We start from the raw sequence: 9107 nt of genomic DNA, 5'->3' as shown, positions 1-9107 counted from the left end.
AATGCAAATCGTCGGTACAAAAAGGTAACGGCGAAGAAACCATGGGTAACACAAGAAGAAGTTTTGTCTCCTGCCTGCATAGGCGGCGCGTGGGTCTCTTACTGTGAACTTCTTCTTCAATATAGGCAAAGAGCGAAGGAAGCGAGCAGGAGCAGGGGAGCTGAATCACTTCGGTACTGGAAGTAACTTAAACACTTTTAATAGAGTCAAAACACAAGTAAATATCAAATGCATACATAACTTTGACTAGGATGAGTAGGTAGGTGTGAAGCCGTAGTCAATGTCTAATCCTGTGAAGTTACAATGAATGTTCTGTGTAATATCAAAGCTAACAAATACTCGTTGCTGTCCAAACTCTAACTGAACGTAACTAATACAGAGTCTCAATAGCAAGCTAGCCCATGCGGTAGCAGAAGCGATATTTCCAGGCCGTCTGCTCTTGATGAAGTGAGGCAGAGATGAAGACGGCACTGGCTGAGCTCCACAGCGTCGCCAGAGGACCTTGTGGTTGGCGTCGCTAGTCTTCTCTCGTAGTGCCCACTTACGAGAGCGTGCACCTACGTTGTGGCATCGTAACTATCGACGCCACTTGAAGTAATTCAGCTGACCTTCGAAGGAAGGACGTATAAAACTTTTCATGGAAATTCAGAAATACAGAAACACAAGTCACTTAGAAATGAAATAAATAAGAAGAGAGGGGAGGCTGAGGCGAAATGGCTGGGTGGAAAACGTGAAAAAATCGAATAAAATGGTCTTCCGAAGGATTGATTTAGCATATAGAAAAGTCAACACAACCAAGAATGAAATTAAAAGCAGGGGAGGCAACATTAAGGATGCATTGGGGATTCCACTGTTAAATGCCGATCAGAGAGTGGATGGGTGGAAAGAGTGCATTGAAGACGTCTATGACAGGGAAGATTTGTCTGACGTTACAGATGAAGAAACAGGAGTCGATTTAAAAGGATAGAGGATCCAGTATTAGAATCAGAGCTTTGGAAGACTTAGGATCGAATAAGGAAATAGGAATAGATAACGTCCCATCAGAATTTCTAAAATCATTGGGGAAAGTTGCAACAGAACTACTATTCAGGCTGGTGTGTAGAGCGTGTGTGTCTGACGATATACCACCCGACTTTCGGAAAAACATCATCCACACAATTCCGAAGATTGCAAGTGAGAGAGGTGTGGCACAATCAGCTTAACAGCTCATGCATCCAAGTTGCTGTCAAGGGCCGGCCGCGGTGGTCTAGCGGTTCTAGGCGCTCAGTCCGGAACCGCGGGGCTGCATCGGTCGCAGTTTCGCATCCTGCCTCGGGCATGGATGTGTGTGACGTCCTTAGGTTAGTTAGGTTTAAGTAGTTCTAAGTTCTGGGGGACTGATGAGCTAAGATGTTAAGTCCCATAGTGCTCAGAGCCATTTGAACCATTTTTTTTTTTTTTTTGCTGTCAAGGTCAATATACAGCAGAATGGAAAAGAATGTGCTAGATCAAAATCAGTTTGGCTTTCAGGAAAGGTAGCCGGCCTCTGTGGCCCAGCGGTTCTAGGCGCTTCAGTTCGGAACCGCGCTGCTGCTGCGGTCGCAGGTTCGAATACAGCCTCGGGCATGGATGTGTGTGATGTCCTTAGGGGACTGATGACCTCAGATATTTAGTCCCATAGTGCTTAGAGCCATTTAAATTCAGGTTGCGGTTGATAACGGACGCAAAAATTAAGAAAAATCAAGACACATTCATAGGATTAGTCGATCTGGAAAACACGTTTGTTAATATCAACGTGTTCCAAATTCTGAGAGAAATAGAGATAAACTGTTGGGAAAGAGGAGGGGGTGGGGGAGGGAATAGATGACATGTACAAGAATCATGAGGATACAATAAGAGTGGATGAGCAAGAAGGATGTGCTCGGATTAAAAATGGTGGAAGGCCATGATGTAACAATGTCGGAAATAAAGAGAAGGTGGAAGAGCGGATTTAAAATTCGTGGTGAAAGGGTACCAACGACAAGAGTCGCTGATGGCATTGCTCTCCTCAGGGAAAGCGAATACGAATTAGAGGATTTGTTGAAAGAAATGAAAGGTCTACTGAGCACAGGATATTGTTTGAGACTAGATCGAAGAAAGACGAAAGTAATGAGAAGCACCAGAATGAGAACAGCGCAAAACTTAGTATCGCATTGGGGATTATGAAATTGATGATGTTAAAGAATTCTGTAACGTAGGCAGCAAAATAACCCATGGCGGACGGAGCATGGAAGGGACGAAAAGCAGACTAGCACTGGCAAAAAGGTCACTGATGGCGAAGAGAGGTATACTAGTATCAAACATAAGCCTTAATTTGACGAATAAATTTCGGAGGAGGTACGTTTGGGGCACCCCGTTGTATGGTAGTGAAACAGGATATGGAAAAACAGAAAGGAATTGAGATGTAATGCTACAGAAAAATGTTGAAAAGTAAGTGGACTGATAAGGTAAGAGATGAGGAGGTTCTCCATAGAAACGGCGAGGAGAGGAATATATGGAAAACACGGACAAGATCAGGATGGTAGGACATCTGTTAAGACGTCACGGAGTAACTTCAGTAGTAGTAGAGAGCACTTTAGACAGTAAAAAGTGTATAAGAAGACAGAGATTGGCAAACATCCAGCAAATAACTGAGGACGTAGGACGCAAATGCTACGCCGAGATAAAGAGGTTGTCGCAGTATAAGAATTCGTGGCAGCCTGCATCAAACCAGTCAGGAGACTTAAAAAAAAATCGTTGTACCTGTGGTGCTTGCTATATTGGACGTGGTAAGAATTGGGAACCTGAACGTACTTCCAATTGATTATAATCATTTCGTGCTACCTGTAGCGTTTCCACTACAGTAAACTTCACAGAACCCTGAGTACCACTTCTTTTAACTTAGCCTACATTGACAGCTGCAGCATCGATACTAATCTTCCAATGGATATTTACTTGTTCATCTCAGGCACTTGAGCTTCGCTCATGACGCAGTTTTAAATGGAAGCGAAACTGTCCTATAACAGAATGAAGGCATCAATGACTTTTTTCCCGAACACGTAACTGACAGTCGATATTAGCTGCTTTTGCTAATGCAAAAAACTTTTTTGATATCCCATTCTACATTTCACATCATTGTTTCTAAAATCGTCAGTTATTTTAGCCCTCAAACCGCAAAATAACTATACTGATTTTTATGTTTCAAGTCGTAATAGACTGAGCGACCAACAGCAATAGGGTATTTGAAGAACTGCGGCGAGATGTGGCGTTTGGCAACAGTATAAACACGATATCTGGGCAGCCTGTTACAAGTGTGCTCCCTGCCGCCGTTGGATAAGCAGCTGCAGCAGCAAGTCGTATACTCCTAGCTCACTCATTTGTTACATAGTTTAATTCTTAATTTCTTTGCGTGTTTTTGGTACTTGCATTGTTTAATTCATGAATTTCGAGCGTATTATAGTATTTGAGAGTTGTAGCATCGCGTTTTAGTACCTGAATAGTGTAAATTCGCGTAGTCGTTTGTCTACTGTTTTGTTTTGAACGGCCAGTGTCGGTTGGTCGCAGTCAGTGTGCTCCCTGCCGCCGTTGGATAAGCAGCTGAGCAGCAAGTCGTATACTCCTAGCTCACTCATTTGTTACATAGTTTAATTCTTAATTTCTTTGCGTGTTTTTGGTTCTTGCATTGTTTAATTCATAAATTTCGGGCGTATTATAGTATTTGAGAGTGTAGCATCGTGTTTTAGTACCTGAATAGTGTAATTTCGCTTAGTCTCCTTCCGCCGCCGAGCAGTGTCAGCAGTGCGCAAGTAGCAGCATTACTGCATTTACTAGGCAATCTTGTATTTTAATAACCGTTTAAATTTTGTCGATTTGTTTGCGCTCTCTGTAGATTAGTTCAGACGTTCTTAGCAAAACAGTTTTTAGCATGGATAGGGACTGCAACTGCTGTGTTCGGATGCAGGCTGAGTTGGCATCCCTTCGCTCCCAGCATCAGGCAGTGTTGGCTTCGGTCACACAGCTTGAGGCTGTTGCCAATGGGCATCACTGTGGGGGTCGGGTTGGGGGTTTGTCGGGGACGGCCAGCTCGTCCCACGCATCCCCTGATCGGACTACGACTGTGGTTGCCCGGGATACTGCCCGCATTGAGGCTGATCCCTCACCTGTGGTAGAGTGGGAGGTCGTTTCAAGGTGTGGCAGGGGGTGAAAGACATTCCGGAGGGCTGAACGGAAAGCCTCTCCAGTTTGTCTGACGAACCGGTTTCAGGCTCTGTCTCAGGCTGATACTGATCTTCGGCCTGACATGGCTGCTTGTCCTGTTCCAGAGGTTGCCCCTCAGTCTGCAAGATCCGGGCAGTCGCAGAGGGTGGGCTTACTGGTAGTTGGGAGCTCCAACGTCAGGCGCGTAATGGGGCCCCTTAGGGAAATGGCAGCAAGAGAGGGGAAGAAAACCAATGTGCACTCCGTGTGCATACCGGGGGGAGTCATTCCAGATGTGGAAAGGGTCCTTCCGGATGCCATGAAGGGTACAGGGTGCACCCATCTGCAGGTGGTCGCTCATGTCGGCACCAATGATGTGTGTCGCTATGGATCGGAGGAAATCCTCTCTGGCTTCCGGCGGCTATCTGATTTGGTGAAGACTGCCAGTCTCGCTAGCGGGATGAAAGCAGAGCTCACCATCTGCAGCATCGTCGACAGGACTGACTGCGGACCTTTGGTACAGAGCCGAGTGGAGGGTCTGAATCAGAGGCTGAGACGGTTCTGCGACCGTGTGGGCTGCAGATTCCTCGACTTGCGCCATAGGGTGGTGGGGTTTCGGGTTCCGCTGGATAGGTCAGGAGTCCACTACACGCAACAAGCGGCTACACGGGTAGCAGGGGTTGTGTGGCGTGGGCTGGGCGGTTTTTTAGGTTAGATGGCCTTGGGCAAGTACAGAAAGGGCAACAGCCTCAACGGGTGCGGGGCAAAGTCAGGACATGCGGGGACCAAGCAGCAATCGGTATTGTAATTGTCAACTGTCGAAGCTGCGTTGGTAAAGTACCGGAACTTCAAGCGGTGATAGAAAGCACCGAAGCTGAAATCGTTATAGGTACAGAAAGCTGGCTTAAGCCAGAGATAAATTCTGCCGAAATTTTTACAAAGGTACAGACGGTGTTTAGAATGGATAGATTGCATGCAACCGGTGGTGGAGTGTTCATCGCTGTTAGTAGTAGTTTATCCTGTAGTGAAGTAGAAGTGGATAGTTCCTGTGAATTATTATGGGTGGAGGTTACACTAAACAACCGAACTAGGTTAATAATTGGTTCCTTTTACCGACCTCCCAACTCAGCAGCATTAGTGGCAGAACAACTGAGAGAAAATTTGGAATACATTTCACATAAATTTTCTCAGCATGTTATAGTCTTAGGTGGAGATTTCAATTTACCAGATATAGACTGGGACACTCAGATGTTTAGGACGGGTGGTAGGGACAGAGCATCGAGTGACATTATACTGAGTGCACTATCCGAAAATTACCTCGAGCAATTAAACAGAGAACCGACTCGTGGAGATAACATATTGGACCTACTGATAACAAACAGACCCGAACTTTTCGAATCTGTATGTACAGAACAGGGAATCAGTGATCATAAGGCCGTTGCAGCATCCCTGAATATGGAAGTTAATAGGAATATAAAAAAAAGGGAGGAAGGTTTATCTGTTTAGCAAGAGTAATAGAAGGCAGATTTCAGACTACCTAACAGATCAAAACGAAAATTTCTGTTCCGACACTGACAATGTTGAGTGTTTATGGAAAAAGTTCAAGGCAATCGTAAAATGCGTTTTAGACAGGTACGTGCCGAGTAAAACTGTGAGGGACGGGAAAAACCCACCGTGGTACAACAACAAAGTTAGGAAACTACTGCGAAAGCAAAGAGAGCTCCACTCCAAGTTTAAACGCAGCCAAAACCTCTCAGACAAACAGAAGCTAAACGATGTCAAAGTTAGCGTAAGGAGGGCTATGCGTGAAGCGTTCATTGAATTCGAAAGTAAAATTCTATGTACCGACTTGCCAGAAAATCCTAGGAAGGTCTGGTCTTACGTTAAATCAGTAAGTGGCTCGAAACAGCATATCCAGACACTACGGGATGATGATGGCATTGAAACAGAGGATGACACGCGTAAAGCTGAAATACTAAACACCTTTTTCCAAAGCTGTTTCACAGAGGAAGACCGCACTGCAGTTCCTTCTCTAAATCCTCGCACAAACGAAAAAATGGCTGACATCGAAATAAGTGTCCAAGGAATAGAAAAGCAACTGGAATCACTCAATAGAGGAAAGTCCACTGGACCTGACGGGATACCAATTCGATTCTACACAGAGTACGCGAAAGAACTTGCCCCCCTTCTAACAGCCGTGTACCGCAAGTCTCTAGAGGAACGGAGGGTTCCAAATGATTGGAAAAGAGCACAGATAGTCCCAGTCTTCAAGAGGGGTCGTCGAGCAGATGCGCAAAACTATAGACCTATATCTCTTACGTCGATCTCTTGTAGAATTTTAGAACATGTTTTTTGCTCGCGTATCATGTCATTTCTGGAAACCCAGAATCTACTATGTAGGAATCAACATGGATTCCGGAAACAGCGATCGTGTGAGACCCAACTCGCCTTATTTGTTCATGAGACCCAGAAAATATTAGATACAGGCTCCCAGGTAGATGCTATTTTTCTTGACTTCCGGAAGGCGTTCGATACAGTTCCGCACTGTCGCCTGATAAACAAAGTAAGAGCCTACGGAATATCAGACCAGCTGTGTGGCTGGATTGAAGAGTTTTTAGCAAACAGAACACAGCATGTTGTTATCAATGGAGAGACGTCTACAGACGTTAAAGTAACCTCTGGCGTGCCACAGGGGAGTGTTATGGGACCATTGCTTTTCACAATATATATAAATGACTTAGTAGATAGTGTCGGAAGTTCCATGCGGCTTTTCGCGGATGATGCTGTAGTATACAGAGAAGTTGCTGCATTAGAAAATTGTAGCGAAATACAGGAAGATCTGCAGCGGATAGGCACTTGGTGCCGTGAGTGGCAACTGACCCTTAACATGGACAAATGTAATGTATTGCGAATACATAGAAAGAAGGATCCTTTATTGTATGATTATATGATAGCGGAACAAACACTGGTAGCAGTTACTTCTGTAAAATATCTGGGAGTATGCGTACGGAACGATTTGAAGTGGAATGATCATATAAAACTAATTGTTGGTAAGGCGGGTACCAGGTTGAGATTCATTGGGAGAGTGCTTAGAAAATGTAGTCCGTCAACAAAGGAGGTGAGTTACAAAACACTCGTTCGACCTATACTTGAGTATTGCTCATCAGTGTGGGATCCGTACCAGGTCGGGTTGACGGAGGAGATAGAGAAGATCCAAAGAAGAGCGGCGCGTTTCGTCACTGGGTTATTTGGTAACCGTGATAGCGTTACGGAGATGTTTAATAAACTCAAGTGGCAGACTCTGCAAGAGAGGCGCTCTGCATCGCGGTGTAGCTTCCTCGCCAGGTTTCGAGAGGGTGCGTTTCTGGATGAGGTATCGAATATATTGCTTCCCCCTACTTATACTTCCCGAGGAGATCACGAATGTAAAATTAGAGAGATTAGAGCGCGCACGGAGGCTTTGAGACAGTCGTTCTTCCCGCGAACCATACGCGACTGGAACAGGAAAGGGAGGTAATGACAGTGGCACGTAAAGTGCCCTCCGCCACACACCGTTGGGTGGCTTGCGGAGTATCAATGTAGATGTAGATGTAGAACCAGCTGTGGAGTTAATACGACAGCTCGTTGCGGGTTAACCGAATTTGATCGTGAGATGATAAATACTGCAGGATGCGTAGCATATCAGAGATGAGATAAAAATTTTGTTTCCTATGTTATCAGTATCTAGAACCTGATCGCAGAGATAATTCCATTCCCACAGACTGCTACACATAAAGCCTCAAGTCTTTGACGAAAGAACATCCCGTCGCCTCAGCAGAACGGAGAGATTTGAATGTGAAGTGTCAGGAAGTCATTTACATTAGGTCAGTCAGACCACAAGTGCGTAACACAGTTCCCAGCAGTTAACAACTGACTGTGCCCCTTTCGCACACCAAGACGTTTGGACACTTAATGTATTATTTTCTGAGCGTCAAGTAACTTTACTTGTCTACAAACATTACTTCTGTTATAATTTGCCTAGTGTCCATCTTAGAAATAAAATCTTACTGTCCTGTGTGAAGAGCTGTCAATGGCAGGTGAATAAAGCCTATTTGTGGTTTTGATGAACATACAGCATATGAGTATCCCTGAGTGTGATATTGACATCAATGTCAGGATTCTAAGTGAATTAAACCACCTTAGTAATGAACAATATCTTCAACATGGTGGACAAAATATGAGGCTCTTTGCTGATGACCCTGTTACTTACTTTTTTAAAATTTTGTCTTTGAATGAAGAATTCGCCTAGATTTGGACAGAATATCTATTTGATATCATTAATGACAGTTTCCTCCAAATGTAGACTGATTTTTGTTAATACTTACGGTAAGTGAAACATTCCACTTATATGCACATGGAGTATAAATGGTCCCATCGATTATATACCTGTGGGTACCTTCGCAAAAGACCTGAAATCCAACGAGTACATCAGGTGAATTTTAGGGAAGACGATAGATCGACTAAGATTTATTGAGAGTGGATCTGGAGAAATGCAGCGTACAGAATTGTCGAGCCAACAACTCTTTAGAGCCAATCGAGTGTTGGGGATCATCACCAGGTCTCATTAAGGAAAGATACGCCAGAAATTTAGAAGCGTGCTGCTAGATTACACAGCGTTCGATCCGATCAGCGCGGCAGTATCGATCCATCTGCGAGAGAAACAGAGAATCGAATGACAATCAGTGTACCCTGCGCCAGGCACTGTACGACGGTCTAAAAAGTACGAATATATAAGTAGAGCGGTTTCGCAACCAAATAGTTCCCAGAAATCGAAAGACCGGTAATTTGATCCTTTATAGTTGTACGAAGAGGAAATCACGTGCTAACTGGAGCGGCGGTCATTTGCAATTTACAAGGGGAAATATGAAAGTCTT

Source organism: Schistocerca piceifrons, chromosome 5 (genome assembly GCF_021461385.2).
Source record: "Schistocerca piceifrons isolate TAMUIC-IGC-003096 chromosome 5, iqSchPice1.1, whole genome shotgun sequence".
NCBI classification, from domain to species: domain Eukaryota; kingdom Metazoa; phylum Arthropoda; class Insecta; order Orthoptera; family Acrididae; genus Schistocerca; species Schistocerca piceifrons.
The sequence above is the reverse complement of the archived record's forward strand: the minus strand, read 5'-3'. Positions refer to the sequence as shown.